Raw genomic sequence first — 27,024 nt, 5'->3', positions numbered from 1 at the left:
TTTTCACAGAATTTTCTTGGCAAGCATTTTTTTCAACAGTGCTGAGATAGAAATTCTCTTTTTATGTATCTTCAGTAATAAATTTAATGAACTCAGTGGTGATTTTTCCACTGTTTTTGATGAGCTTCCTTTAATTACTCATAACTGCAATTTTCCAAAAGTTTCTACCAACTGAATTTTCCCTGCAATTTTGAAAGATTGGTTTGTTATTATATAAAAAAAATCAACCTATTGTAAAACTTCCATCCAAAACCAGAACTCTTTGAGAACATTGTTTTGGATACAATGTTTTTCGCATTTTCAGCAAATTTATTCTCCCAAACAACATGGGTTCAAAGTAGGCCTGCCACCACAAACATTATTGAATTTGCATGTTTTGCATTATGCGCTTTAGCAGAAGGAACCGCCATTAGGTTTAGGATTTTTTTCAGATGAAGCATGTCAACCGCAATGATTGCATTGTCAGGAATTCCACAAGGAAGCCACCTTGGACCGCTTATTTTTGTACAAAGAAGAATGGAACTTTCACTAGAAAGGTCTCGATGCCAGTTGTAATGCTTTGTATCTCGTACAGGGAAAGTTCTGTTATGGTTTGATTTGAATTAAAGACGCTTAAAACATCATTTCGTTAAAAAACCTTTGTCAGAAAAACATCAAAGAATATTTGTAACATTTTGAAACATAGATAAATTTAGGATTGCTAACAAATTCTGACTTAGGATTTGTTTATTCCGAAGAGTTTTATGTAGTAAAAATATCAACCATCGCATAAGTGAATGAAGTTTAAGGAAAACTGTGGTATTGATCAGTTTAAACTAAATTAAGGCTGTGTTTTTTCTACAACTCAGTAGCTGCTCATTTTTCATTTTTAAGCGAAAAACAAACTACACTTTTATATACCTATTATAACACTGGTCGGCAAAAAACAAAAAAAAATCGGGAGCAAGAACTCTGTAAGGCGATTTTAATAAATTTGAGTGTGCTGAATTCAAAACAGTTTACAGATTTTTTCCATCACGTCTAGTTTTTGAGCTCTGATCATCAAAATTTTAGCTATAAAGTCCCAGAAAATAATTTTGAATGAAATGTTTTTTGACATTTGATCTGAAAATATTATTTTCAGTAATATTTTGCTGTTTTTTCAACCGAATCAGGAGTCGAAAACTGAAATTTACTTCAAATCTGCTTCAAAAATCATAAGTTACCTAAACCACCATGATTTTGAGATATCATACATTTCTATACCAAATATCTTTTAGAAAAAATAATTTTGAAAAAAAATAAGCGTATTTAAGATGATAAAATATAGCTTTTGAAGATTGCATAAGTAGTTTTGCAAAAAAAATAAATTGCACGACTGGGGTCGCACGTACTTGCTTTTATGCTTAAAGTAACTATAACTTTAAAGCTTTTTATTCAAGAAATTTAAAATTCGATATTTTGAAGAAATTTCATAAGTATAGTATAAAAAAATTAAATCTGTTTTTATAATTAATAAAACTCCGTTTTAAAATATCTTAAAAAAAAAAACAAATATGCCATTTTATTTCTCGTATAAAAAGGTATTTTTAGAAAAAAAATTTTGAAAATTGTAGGAGCCGTTTTTTAAAAAAATAATTTTTTATATATAAAATTTTTTTAACATTTTTCAAAAAAAAAGTTGGTATGCCATTTTGAAGAAATAATTAATTTACACATAAAAACTAAATTTCAAAATTTTTCATTGATCCGTTTTCAAAAAATTAATTTTTCAAAAAAAAATTTTGAAATATTTTTTAAAAAACCAAAAATGCGTTTTTTGAAAATTTTCTAAAATTTTAATATTATCTTTACTTACACACTTTTGTATAAAAATTTTCATTTAAATCGGGTTAATTTTGTACGAGATATTCAGAAACGAAAAAAACCGTTCTATGACAGGTACCGTTAATAACGGTACAAAAAATATTTTTTTTATTTAAAAAGTTGGCCCTTATGTGTAGTATTACACACAAAAATTTTAATCAAAATCGTTAGAGCCGTTTTTGAAAAAAATTAACTTTTCTATTTCCGTTATATGGCAGGTACCGTTAGTTTTGGTCATAAAAAAAAAATTTCAATTTCCCCTCTAGGGAATCACCAAAAACTGCTAACTACCAAGTTTGAAGAAAATCACTTCACTCGTTTAGGCTGCAGCTCCAGATAGAGACAGACGGACAGACAGACAGACAGACAGACAGAATTGCCGGACCCACTTTTTTGGCATTCTCCATCATCGTAATGTCATGTAAAATTGTTATCTCGAGTTCGATTTTTTTTACGAATCCTAAACTTGCCCTATAGTACCTATATCGCAAGTAAAAATTGAACGGTGATGAAATTCAACGCCAAAAGTACAAAAAAAAGCGTTTTTGACCTGTTAATATTCAAATATTTCGAAAACTTGACGTGCCAGTAAAACTTTGACTTCAGATTCGGAAACAGCACATAAAAGTCCTTTAGAAAAGTATAGTTTGGTTCCAGCTCCATTTTCGTTGCCGACCAGTGTAATTAGCACAACTGATGAGTTGTCTGTTTAACATTCAAATAAAATTGTCTGAAAATAAAAAAAACTTAGTGAATAGATGTGAACATGACAGAATATTTATAATCTTCTTAAAGTAAAACCAGATTCGACCCATATACAATTTGATTTATTAATGATGATGTGAAACTATATTTTTACTACATAACTGCCAAATAAGTAAAAATACACAGATCTGCTGACAAGCCATGATAAGAATGGAGAGCGGACTTATACATTCATACATAAGTATCTAGCTTCGTACATTCTTAAATGGTATTAAAAATAAGTCCCTTCTAATGAATCTATTTAAATGCACCGGTTTCTATAAGATTATAAACAAAAACTTGTTGTTTATTTCAATGTCTAAATTCATCAAAATTCCATAAAAAGGAATAAACTTGTCTTTCATAACACCTAAACAAAAAAAGTCTCATCTAACAATAAACAACCCGTAAAATCTTAAATTTAATAATATGAATGTGAATAAGAAGTTGAAGGTTAAAACACCGGTCAAATTATATATTTTTTAATATCTTTCATCCATGGGAACAAAGTCAAGACCGTTTATACTTGTTTTGAAGTCTCGTCAACAAAACAAACGATTATGTGTCGGTCGTCAAAAAATGTGGTAATTTGATGATATCAGTCTATGTTTGCATGCAAGTAACTTAACTCTATCTACATATACTATCTACTTGTCCATGAACTATTCATTCAAAAAACAATATGCAACAGGCAAATAATAAAAAGAAAAAAAAAAACAATAATTGCAAAGTTATTTTTGCAAAACGATTAACATCTATAAATATGCCCGCGTGCTTAATAAACCTCGAATAAAATCTATGAGGCACTTAACTATTCTCACATTTATAATATTTCTTGAGAATTATACTTTTACGAGAGCCCAAAAGACCACGACTTAGTGCCATATGCTTTGACTCTGGAAATAAGACAACAAATTGTCAGAATCACGTTTTTTTCAATCGAATAGCTTACAACTTGCCTTGAGGTTGCAATTGTGCATTAAAACTAAATAAAATCCAGATCACTCTTGGAATAATTCCCCCATTTAGTGATTGGACAACTATACTTATATCTAAGATTAGTTGTTTGCACCTAGTGCATTTAAGTGAATTAAGTGAAAGTTCTTCTTTGTGGAGGTCCGAACCGAATCGAAACAAAACCACCTTAAGGTGTGCCATTTTTATAAACACAAGTGCCAACACCTGTAACACAAAAAGTCACAACAATTTGCCCGCCAAGAATGTAATTTAAATAAATTTACCTCGGCAATGTGTATATAATCTTGTAGAAAGAACAATCTCAAATGTCCTTCGAGGGTTAACGAGCAGTTAACCTTGGGCTTGGGCTGCTGCTTTATATATAGAAGTTGAAACACTGAGATTGTTCAGGTGTGTAACTTGCTGCACTAATTGTTAAACAGTGCATGGATCTTGGAGTTGTTATAAAATTGGTAAATATTTCTTGCTCTGTCACCGCAGCAGCAGATAGCCTTGATTAGGTTCTTTGTCTTTGTTTTTTTTTTTTTCATATGTGATTGCTAATTACACTGGTCAACAAGGTTTTTGCCACAAGAACCAAAATATACTTTTCTAGTAGTTTTTGATGTGCTGAACTCGAATCTGAAGTCAGAAAATTGTCATTGGCCTCCGTTTTTGAAATATTACCGTTATAAAATGCTAAAAAACGTAATTTTGGCTGTTTTCGAGGTTCTGTTTTAATGTGGGGTAATTCATTACAAACAAATTTGTAAAGGTGATTATAAGAACAGATATTCTTCTTTCAAAAACTGTTTAAATCTTTCCGATATCTCTTTTAATGCCCGAGATATTTAGAATTTAAGTAGCGGTCTTTGAATTATAAACAACACTGGCCAACCAAATCAAAATTTGTTTGCCACAAGAACCAAAATATACTTTTCTAGTAGTTTTCGGGGTGCTTAACTCGAATCCGCAATCAGAAAAATTCTGTTAGCCTTCGTTTTTGAAATATTACCGTTATAAAATGCAAAAAAAAGTTTTTTTATAACGGTTATATTTCAAGAACGAAGGCTAATAGAATTTTTCTGATTGCGGATTCGAGTTAAGCATCCCGAAAACTACTAGAAAAGTATATTTTGGTTCTTGTGGCAAAAATTCTGTGACCAGTGACTTAAACTTTAGATTAAATTTAGTTTCTCTTTAGCTTTTTAACTGAAATTTAAGATATCTCGAGCAATAAAAGAGATATCGGAAAGATTTAAACAGTTTTTGAAAGAAGAATATCTGTTCTTATAATCACCTTTACAAATTTGTTTGTAATGAATTACCCCACATTAAAACAGAACCTCGAAAACAGCCAAAATGACGTTTTTAAGCATTTTATAACGGTAATATTTCAAAAACGGAGGCCAATCAAATTTTTCTGACTTCAGATTCGGATTCAGCACCCCAAAAACTACTAGAAAAGTATATTTTGGTTCTTGTGGCAAAAAAAAAGTTAAATTTTGTTGACCAGTGTTATTACCATTTATTGCAAATATGTCGAATCTTTTAACTTTGTTTGCAAAGTTTTATTAAAAAGAAGAGACAGGTTTTTGATTTACCAGTCACTTAATTGTTTGTTTTGTTGAAATGAAAGATGAGTCAGTTTGTTACCGGTAAGTGATTAAAGTTATGATGACGAAGATGAGTGATCGCACAAACTTTGAAACTTGTTTTCCATAATTGAATTCATTCATGCAGTTAAAAAAGAAACAACAAATTATTTATATTTTTGTAATTGTTATTGTAATAATTGTTTAACTCTCCAAATTTACTTATAAATAGACGACTTACTTATGACTACTTAGAAGGGTAAACCGTTAAATATATTGCTTCAAAATTTCAAGTTTTTTGATCAGCTTTCAATGGAAATATCGCATAGGGACATAACACCCATTTTTTACCGACTTCCAAAAAGGAGGAGGTATTCAATTCATCTATATTTTTCTTTGTTTGTTATCTTATAACTTTCGACTGAGAGAACCAATTTTGATATTTCTTTTTGTATTGGAAAGCTGGTGCAGTGTGGTCCCGTTTCAATTTCAATTTCGTTCAGTTTTGGCTATATAAACTATGAGAAAAACCGTGAAACCCATTTTTGATTCATGGAAGCCGGTTTTGTTTTTTTTTGATAAAAATGATTACTTAATCTGAACAAGATGGAAGACCCAAAAACAAATTTGGGACTAATATGTATTTCCCTCAATTAAAAATGGTTGGTTCAATGTACTATCTATTATTCCGTATGCTATTAGACGATTGCCAAGAAGTGATCAAAATTGGGCATTAAATTCTAAACTCACTGAATTTGAAAACTAGTGGAGAATTTACTTCGGAACCCGGCCAAACCAGCTCCGATTTTGATGATTTTTTTCACTCCACATGACATCGCTGAGCTCAAAGGCTCCTATAGTTCACAGACTTAAAGTTAAAAGTCCCAGCTAACAAGGTCTACATTCCCATTCCCAATTCTTGCAGAGGTGCTTGAGGAAAAATTTACTTGATGAAATCAACTTTGTCGTTTCATTCACGTCAAACATCATTGTTTGACAATTTTTATTGTTTACTTGGCAATTTTTCAAACAACCTTAAACATCGATAGTTTAAAGAAAAATTGTCAAGTAAACAATCAAAATTTAATTGATACAAATTTAAAACCAAATTTTAGAACAAGGTACACTTTTCCACCTGAGTAATTTTTGTGCCAGCATAATTTTAATATAAGAGAACTTGGCTCTTTTTTTAACAGTTCGTCGCCATAATACGCCATAATTTGTATGTGCACTAGATCAAAAGATATAACGTGTGTTGGAAAAGAACATCTTTTTACCGTTATCTCCGAAGAATTTTGAATATGAAATTTTTTGAAATTTTGTACAATTATAATTTATTTAATTACCTATCTGCAGTACAAATTTCATTCATCTATCTATTAAAACAAAAAAGTTATAACAAGTTGAAGTCGTGTCGCGTTTTCGTTTCATCTTGTTTCAAATCACTACGATACTAAAGAAGTTTTCACTTCAAAAACTTTTATTCTTAGGAATAAAGCTCTATCTGAGGTTTATCTGACTATTGAAAAATTGGCCCTTAGGCTCAATTATTATTTAAAATTTTTCTGACTGACACAGTTTAAGACCAAAATTAAGACGGACTAGAAACGAAATTAAAGAGCTCCATAAGTTTAAAATGCAGATTAATTGTTTTTTTAGTTTAAAGACCCATAAGTTAACACTGTTAATTAATATTATTTTAAAAACAACTTCTATTAAAAAAATATTCTCAAAAAATGTGTTTTTCTTTTGCGTTTAATTGTACATCCCCTTAAATGTATTTGTATTTTGTTTTATCTTCCAACCAAAGTAAACAATACTATTAAAAAATGGTATCAGTTAAAATAGCTTTGTTTTTTACTTTTTTTCTTAAAAAAAAAAGTCTTCTATCGTCGCAAGTGCCATCACTGTCATCATTAATTGCACTTCAACTAGTTTCTTCCATAAATGTCAAAACGTGCTATCAACACTTGAAGCAAACACAAAAAATAGGTATATGCACCGTATAGTGACATACTTACTTATATCCCATAAAGGCATAAGCCGTTTGTTAATAAACATAATTTTAATAGAAGATGCACACCTATGTGCTAGGTCGTCAAGATCACTGCGCTGCACCAGAGAATGCCAGAGAATACATATATACAACAAATCATCGCCATCATGGATGGCATGGCACAAACAAAACTGTTAAATGGCGGCCGCCTCAACGCGTTTAATTCAAGTAATGACCTTCAGATAATAATGTGCGAGTATATGGAAGCGCAAGCACGACGAGAACGTCGAAGACCAAGACATCTCCGACGAAGACGACGACATGGACAGTAGTCGGTAGCACCTCTTTTTTAAAACAAGATTCCATTAAAACGTACGAAGTATGAGCTGTATGCTATGCCCCTTGCCTTCTACTGCCCGGATTATGCGGCATCTGAAGGAGTCACACGAATATATACACTGTGTACATTTTGTACAATAAGTGTGGGTATCTTCGTCGGTCGTCTTCCGCCAGAGGAATGCATTCCGGTGTAAAGTGGAAATTGCGGTCTCTTGTCTTTGGCCTGGTGATGATATGCGTTATACCAGGAAAACCGGTTGCCTGAAGTCTTAACCACAAAGACGACTCTATGGACGGATGGTGTTGACCATTCACTTGTTTGTGTCGTTGGTTGTCGCTGGCCAAGTTCTAGAAAAAAAATGTTGGTTCTGTTTGTGTGGAAAGTTTCATGTTTTATTAAGTTTTTTGTTTTTTTTTTTTTTTTTTTTTTGTTATAACATTTTCTGGTTATTATTTTTTTTTTACATTTTCTTAGAACTACTATACAAGTTGATGTGCTTTTAACTCTAAGTAAGCAAAAGTAAGAGGTGAACGCTAGAAGTTACATTAAATATTCAAGAACAGGTTGATGGCATGGTAGAGTGGCATTTTAAATTAGGACATTGCAAATGTCAGCGCAACAAGATTTTAGAGAAAATGTATGTTTTGGATAAAGCAGCTTCTACTACTTGTTACAGAAATTATATCATTTATTTAATCGATTTGGAAAATTGAAAAGTTTTGTTATAGAATTTTTTCTTACATTAATAGAAGTTAAAGGAAAAACCTGATAAATTTATCAAATACAAAAACATGCTTTGATTTACAAATATATCTTATATACGGTGCTTATCATTCCACTGAATAGAAATTTTCAGTTAAGGCCGTTTTTGGACAAAGAGGTAAAAATTTCAAAATAGAATTTTAAGGCATCCTAATTTGCCATAAATGACTAACATTAGCTGTTAGCAGTTTTGTCATTTCCACTGCTCTTCTACACTTGGATTTGATGTTTTTTTATACATTTCTCTATTTTCACTTACAAATTCCCAACATAGAAAAGACAAAAAATTAAGGTCTAAAGCCTAGTACGCCGCTGAAGTGAAACAATCAAATTTTAAGTCTCCAAAGTCAACAGAGAATATGTTAACGAAAAAATACTATCGAGTCCAAGTCAAAAAAATAAAAAAATTCAAGAATAAAATATCAGAAAATGAGTTTTAACACAAAAACAAAACAAAAAAAACATTAAGATTTTGTTATGCTATTTTTGAATGGAAAATTTCGTTTCGCTTCAGCTGTGTACTAGGCTTAACAGTTTAAGATTTCTCAAAACAAAATATGTAGAAATACCTACATGACTTTTGTATCGATTTGACATTTGAATCTGAAGCCTTCAGCGATTTGTCCTATGAAAGTTTAATATTACTAGGTTGAACATAAATAAATATTTTTTTAGAAACGTAGTATAAATTGAGTACAGCATAAAAACTATGTTTCTCTCAGCTTAGATTCGAATTTATGATCCGTATGAGCAAATGAACCTAAGAAATATTTATTTATCTTCAATTTATTCAGAACAAAATGTTAAAATATTTTCAATTCGTAATCCTTTATAAAATAAATTCATAATTCATAATTTTGTAGATTTGATTTTGTCATAAAAAAGTTAAATATTTTCAAGGCTTGTTATAAGTAGCATGAAAACTTTGCATTTCCTCAAAGTAAAATAAGAAGACTTTGTAATGCCACTTAAAAATTCTACTTAACTTTTTTAAAAGCCTAACCAAAATAGAAAAATACTCCTTAAAAATTTTGTTCTATAATTCAATTAAGTTAGGTACAAATTACCACAAAAACCATATAAAATAGTCATACCAACTCTTAATAAATCTATCACTTCCCAAAAAAATTGCTTCAATTACTTTCACCGACTCGATCACTACCCACAAAATCGCGTTCAACAAGACTGTGAATATAATTAGGTACCTAATATCCTTTAAAAAATTCCGCTGATTTTTGTTCACTGATCAACGCATTGTGCAGCGTTATACGCTTCGTCACTACAAGGTTATCATAATTATTCAAAAATAGAATAAACTCTTGATTATATTTTATGAATAATAATACTATAGAATCATAAATTTAACTCAGTTAAATTCAAAAGTCTAAATTTTTTACTTTATAGTGCATCAAAACGAAAGAGCTGATGTACAAACTCTATTTTGAAATGAAAATTTAAAAGTCTCCTCATTAGCCGTCCATTCTTCTTCTTCCTTTTTCTCGGCGCTGTTATGATCTCGATGTCGAGGGGATCATAACTATCCCACGTAACTGCTTCACACTAGTGATCCGCCTGTGGGGTTCGCCGGGTTGACCTCAGAAATCGGCGGCAAGCCTCCCGGTTTTGTATTGTTCCATTTCTAAGGCCAACTGAATGCTGGTGGTTTTGCATTTGCTTGTACCAGGAGTTTTTAGGCCTACTTTTCTTTCTATTTCGTGTTGGAACGTTGTATGATATTGCTTTTTTGACGGGGTTCTCAGGATCTCTCCTTTGAACATGGCAATACCAACTGAGTCGGTCGTGTTCAATTTTTTGGGAGATGGTGTTTTTAACATGAAGGCTTCCTCGGATCTTCGTACTTCTAATTCTATCAAGCTTTGTTACTCCTGCTGTCATACGAAGCATCTTCATCTCAGCTGCCGTTAACTTACTCTCATACTTTTTGTACATTGTCCAACAATGTGAACCTCATTAGCCGTCCATTAATTAAAATAAAAAAAAATTCAGCAAAGTACGAACAAAAAAAAGTACAGAGTCAATGACTCTTATTTTTCTATTTAGTTCAAACAGCAAATCACTTTGGAATTATTTACAAAAAAACATCATTTCTTCTTTAAAACCTAGAATAAATTCCAAATAGTGAACGTTTTTTTTTCAAATATTTTTCACCATTAAACAAAGGTCTAATGCAAACAAAAATCCAAACACAAATTTGTTTGACTTAAAAGTCTTAAAGCACGCCTTCTTGATGCATTTGTCATTTTAATATCGATAATGTTCCATTATGACTTACATAAGTTTCAAAGTAGACAAATATTTTTCTTTTAAATAAAATTATTCCCAGACTAACACAGCTGGTTGGCTTAAATGAGTCACTCTTCAACTCTCCAAAAATCGAAAAAAAAAAAACAACATTGCCACGCTGCCGGCAACAAATTCACAGAGATCTGGTGAATTCCATGATAATTGTGCTACAACAATCAATGTTGTCATGCTTTTATATTCTTTCGTAACGATCGTTACAATCTTATTGCTCAATATTTCTTTTTTTTTGCTTTTGCTCCTACATAAGTTTAAGTATATCTGTATATTTTTTTGCCAAAAGAAGTCTTTAGATGGAGTGTGCGCCAGGAGAGCAGGAGAGCAAACAAAAAAAAAAGATCATATATACCTCACCCTAACAACAACAGTGTTGTAGATATATATTCAATATGCATCGACCTATAAAATAGCAAACAGGCCGAAAGAGCTGCTAGCTGGTATCTTGAATTCGTAAGCTCTATGTCAGCAACCAGTTTCATTTCAACTGCATTGTGTAAATGGAGGTGTAAGCCACTTCTATGAACAGGGATGGATTGGTCTAAGAAAGTTTAAGGAAGACCGGGTTCGATGTGTTATTTGTCTGTTTTTCCTCAACCTAAGGTGACCGGGGTTTTAACATTTAACATTTAGCAAGAATCCCGTTATAAAAGGCTAAGAAATTTGAAACACAAATCGTTTTTTAAACCAAAACGCAAGTTCGCCAACAGACATAGACACGAATAACGTCTAATCCAGCCCTGTAATTGTATATTAACACAGATATACCGCAGCGAGCGGAAAGCGGAGCAAACGTAACAATTTTAGTTAGATTCGTGTGTGCTGCCGATTTATCGTTGCCAGTTAAATTAGAAATGTGTGCCACAGTTGATGGCGACGCATTATGCTTGGAGCAATGTTTTTTTTTAATTTTTTCTGTTTTTTTGAGGACACACAACAGCTTTTTTTGTATAGCGAAAGATTGCAAATGGAGATGCAAAAGACCGTATCCCTCAATCAATTTTGTCGTGGTAGTGTTTTCTCTGTGGGATATCATTTTGTTAGCCAATTCGATGTGCTTACTACTAAAGACCTGATGAATGGAACAGACTTATAAGTTGAAAACAAAAAACTTAAAAGTCTCCTATTTTTTTTCTAATGCTTAGAGGCTTCTTCTTCATACAGAATCCCCTCTCATAAAATTCAATGGTCTATGACTGCATTTTTCTTCACCAGAGAGGACAGGTTAGTGAGCGCTGCTTGCACGGTTTTGTTGCAAGGAAATTGCTTTAGGAAGAAGTAGAAGAAGAAAAATAAAAAAAAAAGAAGATTAAATGCAGTAATCGAACGGTTCATTGGAGCGTATAGAATTCATCTTATTCCATGCGTATAGTAAAGAAAAACATTCCACACGACCAAAGGGGGTTTGAATTGTAATGAAAATACAAGTATAATGAATGGTTCAAGATGATGTTTTCTTTTATGTGCGGCGATATTAATTTGAAACTTGCAATTTAGGCTAATGTTTTAAACTTGTTTTAAGAGATATATAGGTCATCAGTTTACTGGATGTTGGGAGAGATATATGAACCTGTTGTTGATACAAAGTAGTTTGTGACATCTTGTTGACATATTGGAAACCTAATTCATTTGAATGTCCCGTTTTAAGTGAGTAAAATCATGTGTAAAATATCATTAATCATTTAATAAACCTAAAGAAGCTTGGGTACATAATGATTTTAGATCGATGATGGTAATTATAAATAACAGAAAGTAATTAATATTGATGTGTTGTAGAAAAATTAGTTTATATTTGAAGCCTTACATACAAGAAAAAAAGGATATCATTAGATACTGATAAGTATTTCTGTTTCTAGAACACTTGGTATCCAGATACCTCTTTAATTGTTCATAAATTAGCTCTTCTATTTGAAAGACTTTTTTCTATGCATAACAAAAAAAAATCATAAACACTTTTTAAGTTGCTTTAAGAAAGACTCGAGTTTAACCCGTTTGAATTACATTGCCTAAACTTTAGCTTAAATAAAAAAAAAAACTATGAAATGAATATATACCTACAAGTATTTTTTTATCCTGCGTCAAGTTTTTTTGTCCGTTCATTGACATGATTTGCTTTTTAGTTTTATTTCCTTGATATTGGTTTTTGTATTTTCATATTCACATTATCAGCGCTGTTTGTATATATATAATCGATAGTCTGTTTAAATGACCAACAATTTTAAAAATCACCTTAAAATTAGTCGACTTATTTTAATAGTTTTTAACATAGTAGGTAACTGAGAGAAAACACACTTCAAAACTTAAAATATTTGAATAAAAAAAAAGAAACAAAACAGAATTGTCAAGAAAATTGTATCAATTTGGGTGAACCAAATGTGTTATGTGGTGTTAAATAGTGAATAACCCTTTAATAGCCGCGTCTTAAGAAAACAAGCTGAATTCCAGACACCAAACAAGGAGTATTCATGAAATGCATTCCAACGCTTTCAGCAAAAGTTAGAAGTGAGAATTGTTGTATGGAAAGGGCTCAATAAAATCCTATGAACATCAGAGGGGTAAGCAAATTTTTTAATTTTTTAAATCGTTTTTCTGCACCACTCCGTAATACAACTTCAAATATTGGTTTATTGGAGAGAAAAGTTTGACAAATTTCACCAAAATAAACACCTATACAATTATTAAAAGTCACACAAAAATATACTTGACTACGCTAAAATTACCAATTTCATAATTTTAAAAGCAACTTATTTAAAATTTATGTATCTACGCGGAGAAAAATAATGCACTTTAAAATAATATGATGCCATCTTCAGATTCCATCTTCTTAAAACAGTAAAAATTTTTTAAGTTAAACAAAAAAATGAGTTTAAACTCTGTTAAATTTAAGGCGGACATTTCATTTCAAATAGAATTTTCTTTAAAACAAATCGATTAAAAATGAAAATATTTCCTTTCAATCTGTATCTCTGTAAAGAAGAAAATCATTTAAAATAAAATATTCTAAAGACATAATTGTTTGGTATGTCGTGGTCAATAATGAGGAAGACTTTTGTTAATGAAGTGAAAAGTTTAAATAGCGAAAATATGGTTTTGAAAAGTGTTTATTTTAGCAACATAAAAAATATTACTTACAATGAAAAGTATCATTCTGTATAAACTCATTCTGTATAGAAAATTTAAAAAGATGTTTCCATAAAAATTTAAAAAAAATCTACCTTGAATGATCAGTTTAGTAGAATAGTATAGTATGATATTAAAGTTTTGGACATGTTATTTTCATGCAACCCCACCTGAAAACAAAGCGATGTTTTGTAAATTGGATTAAAAAAAAAAATAAAATGATTTTCTTATTAAATTAAATGGATTCTTTTAAATTAAAACGTTCAATAAATTATAAAAATAAGTGCGCTTAATTTAAGACGGCAAAAAAACATTAAGAAATCTTCTTAATTTAGTACAGAATCTTTTGTTTTTAGCATGTGATTTTTCTCCGTGTACACATGAGTTATAGCAAAATTATTACCTTTCCGAGTACTTACCTACAAAATTTTATATTTTCTTCTTAAAATAGAATCATTATAATAAGGCCAAACTAGGCAAAAGCTGGTGTCAGTCATCGACGACTTTTAACCAGGTATAACTTTACAAGCTGGTACCATTGCTTGCTACCGAAAGGTTAAAATTTGACAACAGCAAATAAATAGGCAATACTGCATCCGAACTGAGCGATAGTAAATTCGCTTTGAAGTAAAAGATAACGATGAGTAACTAGGATTAAAATAATCCAACCATCTTTCCGTCGGCGCGCATAGAAGTATTGTCATCAAAAACCTGGCCATAATTATTTTTCGTGGTTTTTGTTATTATTTCTGTTTAAAATGAGTATTCCTACAAGAAAATACAATATAGACCTAGTTTTTGTTATATTTATTTTTTTACCAAAAACTATAAAAATTGATTAATGGCCTGTACTCCGCCTGTCGACATTATTTTTCTCAAATTTTTTTCCTCATCCCTAATACGCAATTCTCAGTTTCTTTGCGCTCTTCCCCAACCTTAATTAAGATCACCCAAAATTAAATATACTAATAACATCAGTAAATTTAACTTAAAATAAAAAACGTTGCATAAAGTAAGGGATATTTTCTATCAGAAAGTGAAAAACTATATGACCCTCGATTCTCTAAAGAGCACCCAATTTTTGTTGCACTGTGTTAAAGAATATATAAACTACCTCAAAAGTTTCAATTCATCGCAGAATAATGGGGTATACTAAAAAATTATTAAAGTTCAAATAATAACTTACAAAAAATATCAAGTTTTTAGATACTAGTTCTAAGCCCGAATTAAAATAGAAAAAACCATCTAACATTTTCAAAACGTTATTAATATCATTAATAAATAACTGAAGAAGAATTCTCCATTCAAATTTTTTTAGATTTCTATCACAACACTTCGATATCGCATATAGAATAACACTTACCAAAATACTTCGCATTTAAATAAAAATGAGGTAGATGTAACTTATTTTTTAACAAGACAAGATCGAGACAAGTGCATCATATTGACACATGTTTATTTTGCACCCACTTTGCCAAACTTTTTGGTGTCAATTTTGATTTTCAGAAAATCGACTTATGACCAGGTTTTTACTGTAAATACTCCTATGTGCGGCGTTCTGGCACATAGAGCGAAGCAGTGTGAAATCAGTTGGAATAGTTATTCATATTTTTCAACATAGGTTAATCCTGAAAAACTGATAAGTAATTACTTAAAAAAACTTAAATATCTAGGAAATGTAGTCCGATTTATCTTTTATTTTGTGACATGAAATTTTTCTCAACTCACGTAAAAATAAAACTTCAAAAAGACAGGGGTATTATACTTCCTCTCTGGCCTTAAATAAAGGCAGAAATAAGTTTTTGACACTGATTGTTAAGTTAATATTAAGGTTAAGGGTTACTTATTCATTCATCACGCAATCACTCTTTGTGAACTGAATAAATTTTCATCTAAAATGAAAAAAAAAAAATAACAACAATCTTATGGTCTAATAAATCATTCATTTTCTAATTCATTTCAGGAAAACCCCGTCGCAAACAAAACATTAATTGATATCAATTTTCATGTGTAAGTGCTTTTACTATTGCATACATATTTTATCTCAACCACTCCTTTAAAATGTTTGCTTATATGTTTAAATTAATGAATCTCACCGCAAACATGTTGCCATTAAGCAACTATAGAGGCTTGCTATAAAATAATTCACTCAGACGCCAATTAGAATGCTTAATTATTATTTTATCTGAAAACGCATGAGAAAACTGCAATCTAATTCCGTCCCAACCCAACACTTTATTTAATATTAAAAAAAAAACAAGCTAGAAAAAAATACTTGGCCTGCATCGTGGTGAATTTGTAAATTCAAATATATGCACCATGCACCTGGCCAGTCTTGTTTGACTTGTTCAAAGTTACCAGGAAAAAATTTTAATTGTTTTTGTTGTTGTTTTTTTCTATTAAAATATTATAACATCAAGCCCCAAAGTATCATGACAAATTATCACGATAATCAATTTAAATATTCCGAAATCACAGTTATGCGTGTGAAATAGTAGCGCTATATAGCCTTTATAGAAGCACCAAGCATGTGTCAAAAAAAACCTCACCATTGCCCCGTTGACTGTTAATCTCTTTTTCAAATGACAGCAAAAACGATTGTCAATTATAATTTAAATTAGCCTTTGACTTTTGCCGGAGAACTGTCACTTTCGTTTTCACTGTCATAATTTGAAATGCAAAACGTATTCTGATTTTTTTTTATAGTTTTTTTCTATACAAAAAAGTTAGGATCGGTACTTTGCCGCATGAATTGTTGATGACTAGCGCCCTAAATAAGTCTTTTCATTTGTGGACACAATTCATACAAATTAAGATTGAAGAAAAGAAATTTGCATAAAAGTGTATATGCTTTGACAGTTAATTACTTTAACTGGAAACACATATAAATTGCATTTCACACATTCTAATATGGGTGATCGACATTGAATTTTTAAAATTTTATTTACCAGCAAAAAAAAGAGAAATTTTTTGTTTCAAAGCGAATTAAAATTCCTGAAATGGTTTTTAATTGACTTTTAAGTGCTTATAAATTGTTGCAATATCATCTGTCATTGAGGAGACACTCATGATGACAAACCATCTTTCTTCATTCATTACTTTCGCTTTTCTTGTTTTTTTCTTTCGAACAAAAAGTCGATAAAGTAAAACTCCATCTGTCAATGGACATCAACCATGTCTGTGTTCTGTCAGTTTTCATACCACCTCCATGTTCGATTTATGTTTTTTTTTATTTGGCCATATTGCTGTTTGACCAGTGCTGCCATAAGTTCATTTTAATTTAAGGTAATACTTGCTACTTGCATGGTAAACTCATACTGTATAGAGTGGCAAGCAAGTTGAATGATTTATTTGTCCATTTGAGTCATTTATTTGATTTTTGGATGTTATGGCTATGTAGCACATGGCATTGGACCTTTTTGTCTTGGAAGGTTTTTTATTGATTTCTTTGGCTATTATAACGCATTAATAGAAAACCGGCTTCAAAATTGATTGTGGCTATCATAGCAGAAGTTTTTTTTCCTTTTAATTTAGCAATTTGTGTATTAATTGGTTTGTTAGCTTTTTTGCAAGCAATTAAGATATTTTAAGAGGTGGTTTCACACTATTTGGCCAAGAGCCAATTAGACAAAAATGACCCATGACCCATGACCCAGACAGCATTTAGAACTATCTACTTTTTTTATGAGACTAAATCAAAGCCTTTAGAACTATATCAAGGTCCGCTTTTTCAGTAATAGATCATCTAGTTTTTAGTACCTACTTATATCTAACTTAGTTTTTAACATGAAAAATGATGGGGGGGACTGACGATGCTTTCCGACAAGTTCCTTTGCAGATTGCAGTAGACTCTTGTTCCACGTTTCTTTCTCGTAGAATGTTTTTGCCTCTGTGTCGGTCGAAGAGGGGCTTGATGCAGATCCTCAGTATCTTCTTCTCAAAAATTTTAAGTTCATTCATGGTTGTTTTGGAAATGGTAGGGGAAAGTGGCCTAAAATGGCACCCCAAGGTAAAATGGCCCCCTTGCAATAAATCGTAGAATCGAAAATAATTTGAAAGTTTTATGAACGCAATTCTTTAGTTTATCTGGCAAAACCAACATATACGAAATTTCAGGAACTTCAAGATATTATTTGGAATTTGACAGGTCAAACTATCTCTATCCACATCAAAAAGTACACTCGTTAAAATTTTGTGAAATTTTTTTTGCAAAAAAAAAGTATAAAAAACATTGTATTTTGGAAAAAGAAGTTAATGTGTGTACGCATGAAGTATTTCTTATTAATTAACTGAAATAAGTTGGTTTAAAACGATTTTAAATTTTTTGGTGTAAAAATTAAATTGAAAAAACTCAAAATGGGCAAAATGGCCTACTTAGTGCTTGGGTAAAATGGCATACCTATTTCACATGTCATTTTAAATTTTTTTTTCACATTTTCATTTTTTTAAAGGAAAATAGTTGCTATTTATGAACGATGTACAGAGAGGAAGTCCTGGACTGAGGAAACCCTTGATTCCGTCAAAAATCTAGAAAAAGGCTTCCAAAACACTCAAAGTTGCAAAAACTACAAAAAAGAGACGAGCAACCAACATGAACTGGGTTTTGAATGACTCGATGAAAGATCTGGGGGGATTAAGCACCACTTGTTCCAAGAAAATGGAAAAGAAGCCCTTTGATTCAATTTTGCATTTAAAATCACGTATGTTTGGACAGTGTGCCATTTTACCCGGGTAAATTTGATCAGTGAAATTTGTAGACGTCTTGAAAATTAAAAAAATTAAATACTTTTTGGAACTTTTTCAACTCGCAAATGAAAAAAATGTGAGAGTAATATATTAAACTTTGAAAAGTATATAGCATTTAAGTTTGAATGCTACTGTTTTTCGAGATATAGGACATTTTCCTTAGGGGGGCCATTTTAGGCCACCTTCCCCTACACCATACCGTACCGGAAAGCTGTAGGCGATGACAGGTCGGAGAAGCTTCTTATAGATCACGATTCACGAGTTTCGTTTGCTGACTTAATCCGTTTCTTCTCTTTATCATAGAGTGAACGCAAAAAGCGTGTTTGGATTTTTTGAGGACCGATCGAGAGTGTAGGTTTGGTTAAACCTTAGAAGCTCGTTTAAGTTGATTCCTACACCTCGGATGTGAGCTTTAACTTTAGGGATGAATCGTTGGCGTACCTAGTGCAGCGTTAGGACACTTAAGAGAAAGTGCCAAGTTCTAGGCAACACCAGCTCTGATGCACTTCATTGTTGATTTAAATCCTCCAATTGCACAAAAAAGTTTCTGGAAGAAAGAAAAAAAATATTTTTAATTATTACTAAAGGAAAGCTTTAAATGAAGATAATAGATAACAGCTTCTATTCATATGCTGCCAAATTCTTTCTCTACGGGTTGGGGTCAAAATTCTGCCGGGGTCAAAATTCTGCTTTCAAAATTCTGCTTTTCAAAATTCTGTTTTTCATAATTCTGCAATAAATTAAAAAAGGGTTTGGGAAATGTTAAAAAGCGCGCACTTTTTAACATTTTCCATTTTAATTTATTTGCAGAATTCTGTAAAATCATCTTTTTGAAAATTTGTCATTTTTTAAATGCGTATTAATTTTTGTTTTATAAATGAATAAATTTGAAAATATTAAGAAAAGGTTTTTAATATAAAGCATTTCCGAAAATAATTAAAAATTTATTAATTTATCAAATAAAGATGAATATTCAAAAATTTGAATAAGAAAAGGAATATTTTGTATCAAACAACATCGGTTCCAATTAGTTTACATATTTTATTTGAAAGAAAGTCAGTATATGAAATTCAAAAAATATTTGCGACACTTAAATAAAAAAAAATTAGGAATGTACCAATATTGAATTACATTAATGAGGTGTACATATTTTTCTTCTTTAGCCATATGCTATACAAAAAAAAAAAAAACAGAATTGGCAGAATTTGTTTGTTCAAATATAATGCTGGCAGAATTTTGAAAGGCAGAATTTTGAAAGGGAGCGGGTCATAATTCTGCTTGTCAAAATTCTGTACGACAAAATTCTGTGGGGTCAAAATACTGTAATACCATAATTCTGTACGTCATTATACTGTAAATACAAAATTCTGTACGTCAAAATACTGTATCAACAAAATACTGACATGCAAAATTCTGTTTTGTAAAATTCTGTACGGCAAAATACTGTATATAAAAATTCTGTAAAAATGCTGTAAAAAAATATCGTTTTGATAATGTAAAAAAGTGCGCGCGCACTGATTTACAGAATTTTGATGTACAGTATTTTGAAATACAGTATTTTGACCAACCAGAATTTTGCTATACAGAATTTTGACTTTCAGAATTTTGACTTTCAGAATTTTGCACATACAGAATTTTGACATACAGTATTTTGGCATACAGTATTTTGAATACAGAATTTTGCAACATACAGAATTTCGACCCCAACCCATTTTGAAAAACAGAATAGAAAAAAAGCAGAATTTTAAAAAACAGAATTTTCGCTAAAAAAGCAGAATTTTGAAAAGCAGAATTTTGAAGCCAGAATTTTGACCCGATCCCTTTCTCTACACCTAGAAAGCAAGTGACAGTAACTTTATGGTTGTGTCAGCTCTCCCAAGAACTCACTTTGATTGTTGAGAAGAAAGAATGGCCTTTAATTGGAGATCATGTTCCTATTCCTAGCAGGTTTTTTAAGAATTACTACGATTCTTGCAATCTTAAAACTAAAATTGAACCATGTTTTAAAAGGGAAACATACAAAATTTTCAAAAAACGTGGTTGCCTTTTTGTATTTTATTTTTTATTTCAATGTGTACATTTTTACTTTTTTTAGTTAATCTGTGTTTACGTAATAAGATAAGTTAATGAGACCAAAAAAATTTAAGCTACTTCGATACAACGCCCGCCGCCGTAATAAAGGTGTATACCAAAATTCAGCCCACTAGGAATTTTTCCACAGATTGGGGTTAAAATTACTAAAATGGCTGGACTATGTACATTCTTTTGGGTTTTTAGAACAAAAGAACGTGTTTCAAACAAAATTAAATGGCTTCAAAACTGCAAAAGCAGTAAGGTCAGAGACCTCTCCTGAGTAAATGCCTTCTATATATACAGTGTTCTGTTGAAAACCCGGCCTAAGGCTCTGTCATGCTGTGAAGAAGCCAGGGTCTTAACTAGACCCTGGTTTTTTTAAGCCTTCATATGAACCTACCTAGCGTTACTTAAAATAAAATACATTATCCAATAAACCGGAATTTTTGTTAAAAAAAGTGCAAAGTATGTCTATCTTAAATAAAAACTAGTAGGTATTTATACTTCACAATTTTTCAGAAAAACTAGTTGCATGCTAACTTTTTTTTTAAACTCATCTGACCGAGATTAAAAATGGCACGGACAAAATAATGAAAATTACTAACTTCTTCAGTACTAAAGGTCATCGTAATTATTGTTACGACAACAAATTGATTAATGAACCATTCAAACTATTTTTCAGAAAACGATAATGATTTTCAATCATCATGCTATGTCATTTTTGTTTAATAACAATAAAATTAATTTAAACTGACCAAGTATGTTTCGTTTTCATTTTTTATTATAATACACCCACTTCAAATTGATTATCATTATCTACGAATTTATGTGTCAAGTTAAATGGCATTGAAATTTGTGACATAAAAACTGAAGGCCAACTCTTTTGCAGTGAGTGACACATCGGCTATACAAAATTGAAGTTTAACAAACTTTTTATTTTGGTTACAAAATTTTGTGTTGCCTTTTTTTTCTCAACAAATTAAACATAAGAAAAGAAAATGTTGAAGAAACATATTTAAGAAAAAATATTTCTTTAGAAAAAAAATTAAGTAGGAAGAGAAGACAAATTGCTTAAAAGTGCCGCCTTTCTTATTCACAACATCCGGTTAAAAGGTTTTTCGTGTCTTAATCAAAAATCATCAGCAAGACCGTTCATAAACAAACACGGACCTATCCCAATTTCCAGGTTCATTGAAGACTGACTCCCTTCCTTTCTTTCAATGTGATACCGACGACCGGATATTTTATACCTTTTGCCACTGCTATAGACATGGACAACAGGGCATTATGGGTGCGGTTGCAATCTTAAGAGATGTTGTATAATAAAGTGCACTAAGAGGTTGCATGTATTTGCTCATAATATCCTAAAGCATGTTAACCTTTTTCAAGCCTTGAACTTTTTTTAATCCAAACTGTGAAAGAAACTGGAGATTGTCATTGTCTCTTAGACTTTTTTCCTACTTGTGTTGATTGGACAAACAAATTTTTACGAATCAATAAAGATTCCTTTTAGGAACTTAATAAAACAAATAAAAAAATTACTAGGTTGCTGCAGCCTTTTACATTTTTTTTTTTTGTTTTTCTTCATCCCGATGCCAATGTACCGATGGGTATCACACTTCATCGGTTACTTGGACTTTGGAGTCTCCTTTGTTTCTGTTTCTTTTTTGTATTATTTCTTAATTTTTTTTGTAAATGCAACTTCCAATGCCATAATTGATGCGAAACTTCTCTCCACTTTTATTCAGCTGTGTCATGTTGGTTGGCATCGCAAACTTGCGAAATTGCAATAAATCTCCAGCAGGCTAGCAATTCCAAGGTCTGTCATAATAATACTTCGACTTTTCGAACTCCAAATGGAAAAAGATTATTATCTCCCTGCAATAATGATTGAATCCCTCTCTAGTGAATGGAAGATAGGTGTCTTCTTTGGTTGAATGGTGTTTTGTATGATATGCGCGATCGTATATAGATACGAATCGCATCTTCCAAACGAGTATTGTGAAATGTGTTAGCATCTTTAAATGCATCGTTTTGCAGTAATACGGTGGTTATTTGCATGCAAGCTGAATCAAGCAATTCAAGTAAGCCAACAGATGATGTTTCATGTTTTTCTATTTTATACCTCTTTTCTGTGCTTCTTCTTGGTTTTTTTTTGTATTTATACGAAACCAAAAACAAAAACTTAACACATGTATTATGTTTTATGATGCAATTCATAGCTTTGGGGGAGTTTTTTGAGTCCTGTATTTGGTAATAATGTGACGAAAACACACATGTTGCACGTCATGCATAATTTTTTAATTGAAATCAACAGCTTATTAAAATGTATTGAAAACAATGGGGTTTATTAACAAGAAAAAAAAAAGAACTTTCATGTTTAAAATTGACATGGAGAATAGATTGATTAGGACTTAGGAGTGACATTTTTTCGAAGAGTCCAAGAGAAAATAGTTGTAGCCCTCTTTTTGCCAAAATTTAAAAAAAATAATTATAAGGTACCGGAGTGTTTGGTGCAGTTTTAATTCGCAGCCTTATATGGTTTTCGGGAGATTAAATACCACGAGTTTTCAAATTAATTTAAGTAGGCTAAATTAACACAAATTAACATTCTGAATATAAGCAGTACAGTTAGGCACTGATGCTCTGACATTTCCCCTAAGCCTGAAGACATCATTATTGACGATGCGATCAATAGAACTCAAGATATAAGCTCTTTAAGCGGCCTTGTTTTGGAGACTTTTCTGTTTAATTTTTTTTTTATTCTGAACCCTCCAAAATAGAGCCGATTTAAAAAGCTTATATCTTGAGCTTTTTTTTTAAGCATATCGTCAAGTTTGATGTCTTAAGATTCACAGAGCATCAGTCCTTATATTCAGAATATGAATTTGTGCCAATTAAGCCGACTCACATAAATTGGAAAACTCGAGATTTTTAACCTCCCGAAAACCAGCCTTTTTAATTCGTTATTAGAACGTATAAGGCTAAAACTGCATATGGGTAATTCCATGAAAAAGTGGACACGAATTTTGAACAAATTATGCAGTCTTTTTTACTTTTTTTATTAGCAAATTACTATTTACAAACGTCAACTCTTTTTGCAAGTTGCAAGAAAAGATTCTTTGTTGTATTCCCTTATGGATAGACATCAAATTCAGGGAGTTTAAATAATCTTAAAGCATTTTTATAGCATAAGCTTGCCAACAACAGAAGAATTTCAGATAAAAATGACGGAAAAACAAGGAAACTAAAAACATGATGAGTCTAACAGTGACGATGACAACACCCCCTAGTTATTGGTAAAATAAATTAACATTTAAGCAAGCTTCGTTACACAATATTCGATTTAAAAAAACTTGAGTGAAAATGCATCTTTTCTTTACATTTACAACCACAAATCACAGGTAACATGAGTTACCAAAATAATGTAACGTGAGTTACCTTAATATTTTAAAATTTTTCCTCGAAATATTGAAAAAATGTTTCGTTTTGTCACTTATATTAAAAGCTTGTAATGTTTTATGTATGGAATCTTCATTAAAAACAAATAAAGATTCTTAATTTCACATAAAAACTTCATACTGTCGGTGTCTTAAAATTCGTGTCCGATTTTTGTAACGTGAGTTACCATCAAACTTTTATTTTTCCCAAGCAAATGTTAAAAATAAAGTAAATTTTGTTAGTTAATTATGAAAGTAATAGTTATGCTCCATTCATGGATAGTAATTTCGTATCAATTTACATTAAAATTGACAAAAAAAAAATTATTTATGTGTTGGAAATTTTTGTGAATGTAACGTGAGTTACCATGGAATTGCCCATATTCACATTTTGTTATCACTCACTCCCAAAATTTGCTGTGGGCTCTCGGTCTATATGGAAAACCAAAAATTAGTGAATCAAGTCAAATCTAGTGTCAAACTAAGAGCTGAGATAGAAAATAAAAATTACGTATTAACTTTAACTCTTTATTTTTTCCAATTCAGTTTTTGTGAATTGGTCAAGTGCAGCTGTAAAGCCCTCCATATTTTATTGAAATATAAGAATGTTTACACTTTTTTAATCTTATTATAAATAACAAAATTAATTTGTTTTTAGAAAATAGCATAGCTTAATTTTTCCTGCACCGAGGTCAAATTTCTAAGGCTCCTCAAATCAAATTGAAGATGGAAAATATCTTCACACAATTTTTGTTGATGGAATTTTTTCGCTTCAAAATAAAAATAAAAGTCATTAACATTTACATTGATGCAAATACTTACCATATTTTTGAAAAAGATTGATAGTTTCTGAAGTTCAACCCAAAGTATATGCGAAACTAAAACGAATATTTCTGGAAAAAGAATCAGAAGGAACGCTGCACCCTCTGAACTTATCGAGTTAAATGGTAAATTCAATTTCAAAACCAGAGGTCTTCCGAGCAAATATTTGAAAGTGTGGTCTTCTTATCTAACGATCGTAAAGGCTTAAGAGTGAAATGCCAAGCTTTGATCCGGCAAATCTATAAATTTTGAAAAAAAGACGTTACTACCTTTATTTTGAAATCATTGATTCTCTAATTACAATACTAGTCACATTTGCAGCACAACTTTGTTTAATTTTCCCTTCTATTTTGAGAATCTTAAAAATACTTTGTATAGCTACTCAGATAAAAAAAAAACTATCAACAAATGGATTAAAAAATCTTGTATACCAGGAAGATGCCTAGTTTTACTTTTGATTTGAAACCAACAAAACTCCTTAACTTCTCGGCCAACACACCAAAATACATACACTCCGCTTCAACTGAACAAGCACACAAAATTTCAAAGGTATTTTGTCCATTTTTCCTAAGATTGAGCTTTCATGTAACATTTGATGATGTTTTCAGTTAGCTTGCGATGTTGAGAAACCAAATCAGAAAGAATAATTCTCAAAGTACCTCTATTTTTTTCGTGTTCTCTTACAAAGCGTCCCATATGGAAAAATGCAGTTTTTTTTTTGCGTCAACTGAATAGACACACGGTCTTTCAAGGTCAATATCTTCGTTGTTTATGAGAGTTTTGAGGTGTTTGGCATACCAAATCAAAGGTTGAAATGTTCTCAGTGAGATTTTGTCATTTAATTAAAATTTAAAAAAAAATAGTAGATTAAAAGCTTTGAATACTGTCGACAGAGCTAAAATTAATTTGTTAACGGAACAAGTACTGACCGGGTCTGCTATAGCTACCAAAATTGATCGGAGTTTTAGTGTGTTGCTATTCGTACCTCAAAAATAAAAGTTCGTACAGGAAAAATATGAATGAAGGTAAAAAACGGCAAAAATAGCAGTTAATCGACGAGAAATTTTGAGATCTGCCTCCAATTCATTTGACTCTGGGGCAAAAATCAAACAAAAAGCTGGTGTTTCTTCAAGTGTTTCAACACTCCGCAGAGTAATTAACAGCACAGATCATTTTAACCCATTAAAAGTCCAAAAGAAACCAACTTTAAACAAACAACAAAAAGGTATTCGTTTAGAATTTTCTAGAGCTGGAAAATGAGTGACTCAAAGTGGTTTTTCTCATTTGAAAAAGTTCAATTTTGATGGATTCATAATTGAAGTCATCGGGGCCATTCCAATAATCGTCCTACAAAAAATTTTCCCAATCCAACTTTAATCTATACAAAAAACAATGTCATTCTAAAACGATGACACGGTATTAAATTCTGCCGCGTCAACGCTGGGACAGGGTCATTGCTATGACACCCAGTCCTAAAACCCAGTCAACGCGTCCCAATGACATTGACAGAGAGATTACACGGTCATCGAAAATAGTCAATGCGTTGACCAAAAAATGTGTGTCAACGCGAGTGTCATTGTACCCGTCAACGCAATGACAACAGTTTTCGTTGAAGATCACACAACATGACACTCTTGGGACAAATTGTGACGTCATTTTTACGTCAGAGAGTCAACGCGTTGACCGATTTCGTTGACCGTGTAATCATAGCTAAGTTAGTAAGTAACAAAAAACCATACTTTTTACTATATCTAACTATCAAAAAATTCAAAAAATCTCAAAAAAAAAAAAATTATTACGTTTTTAGAAAATTTGTTTCTTACATTTGACATCAATTTTTAAAACCTATCAATATGCCTATTTTTACGGTTCATATCTATGAACTAAGATTAAAATGAGTCTTAACTTGGTAAGCTCTTTGTAAGCTGAATATATGTATTTGAAATAAATCTGGAAATTTAAATATTTATTGTTCAAACAGTTTCTCTCTTATATAACAGATCTAAATTTGTTGGTATGGAAAAATAATAAAAACGGGAGTTCATTGAAAAAATGGAAAATTCGGACATTTTCCAAATCGGGACATGCTTAAAAAATGTCGAGACTGTTCTGCCAGAAAGCGGTAAATATGTATGGCAGTCTTCATTTAATTTTCTTATACAAATTTCAAATTATGTATGTCTTTAAAAATCCTTCTTTAATTTTGTAATGCACTTATGCCGGTTAAAAAAATAACACCAGCGTTTTTAAGTTAACCTTCCCTTA

At 31.1% G+C, this 27,024-nt stretch overlaps 1 protein-coding gene across 1 annotated transcript in view; it reads left to right on the top strand.

Annotated features, from left to right (window-relative positions):
* Positions 1 to 27,024, top strand: part of LOC129916436 (uncharacterized) — a 104,402-nt gene that overhangs the window by 42,868 nt on the left and 34,510 nt on the right. The window contains exon 3 of the mRNA XM_055996406.1: positions 15,642 to 15,688. The gene's annotated coding sequence lies outside the window, so the exon portion shown is untranslated. The remainder of the gene's footprint in view (positions 1 to 15,641; positions 15,689 to 27,024) is intronic.

The sequence above is a fragment of the Episyrphus balteatus genome, chromosome 3, assembly GCF_945859705.1.
Source record: "Episyrphus balteatus chromosome 3, idEpiBalt1.1, whole genome shotgun sequence".
In the NCBI taxonomy this organism is placed as follows: Eukaryota; Metazoa; Arthropoda; class Insecta; order Diptera; family Syrphidae; genus Episyrphus; species Episyrphus balteatus.
Note: the sequence above shows the minus strand (reverse complement) of the source record. Positions and strands in the feature narration are given on the sequence as shown.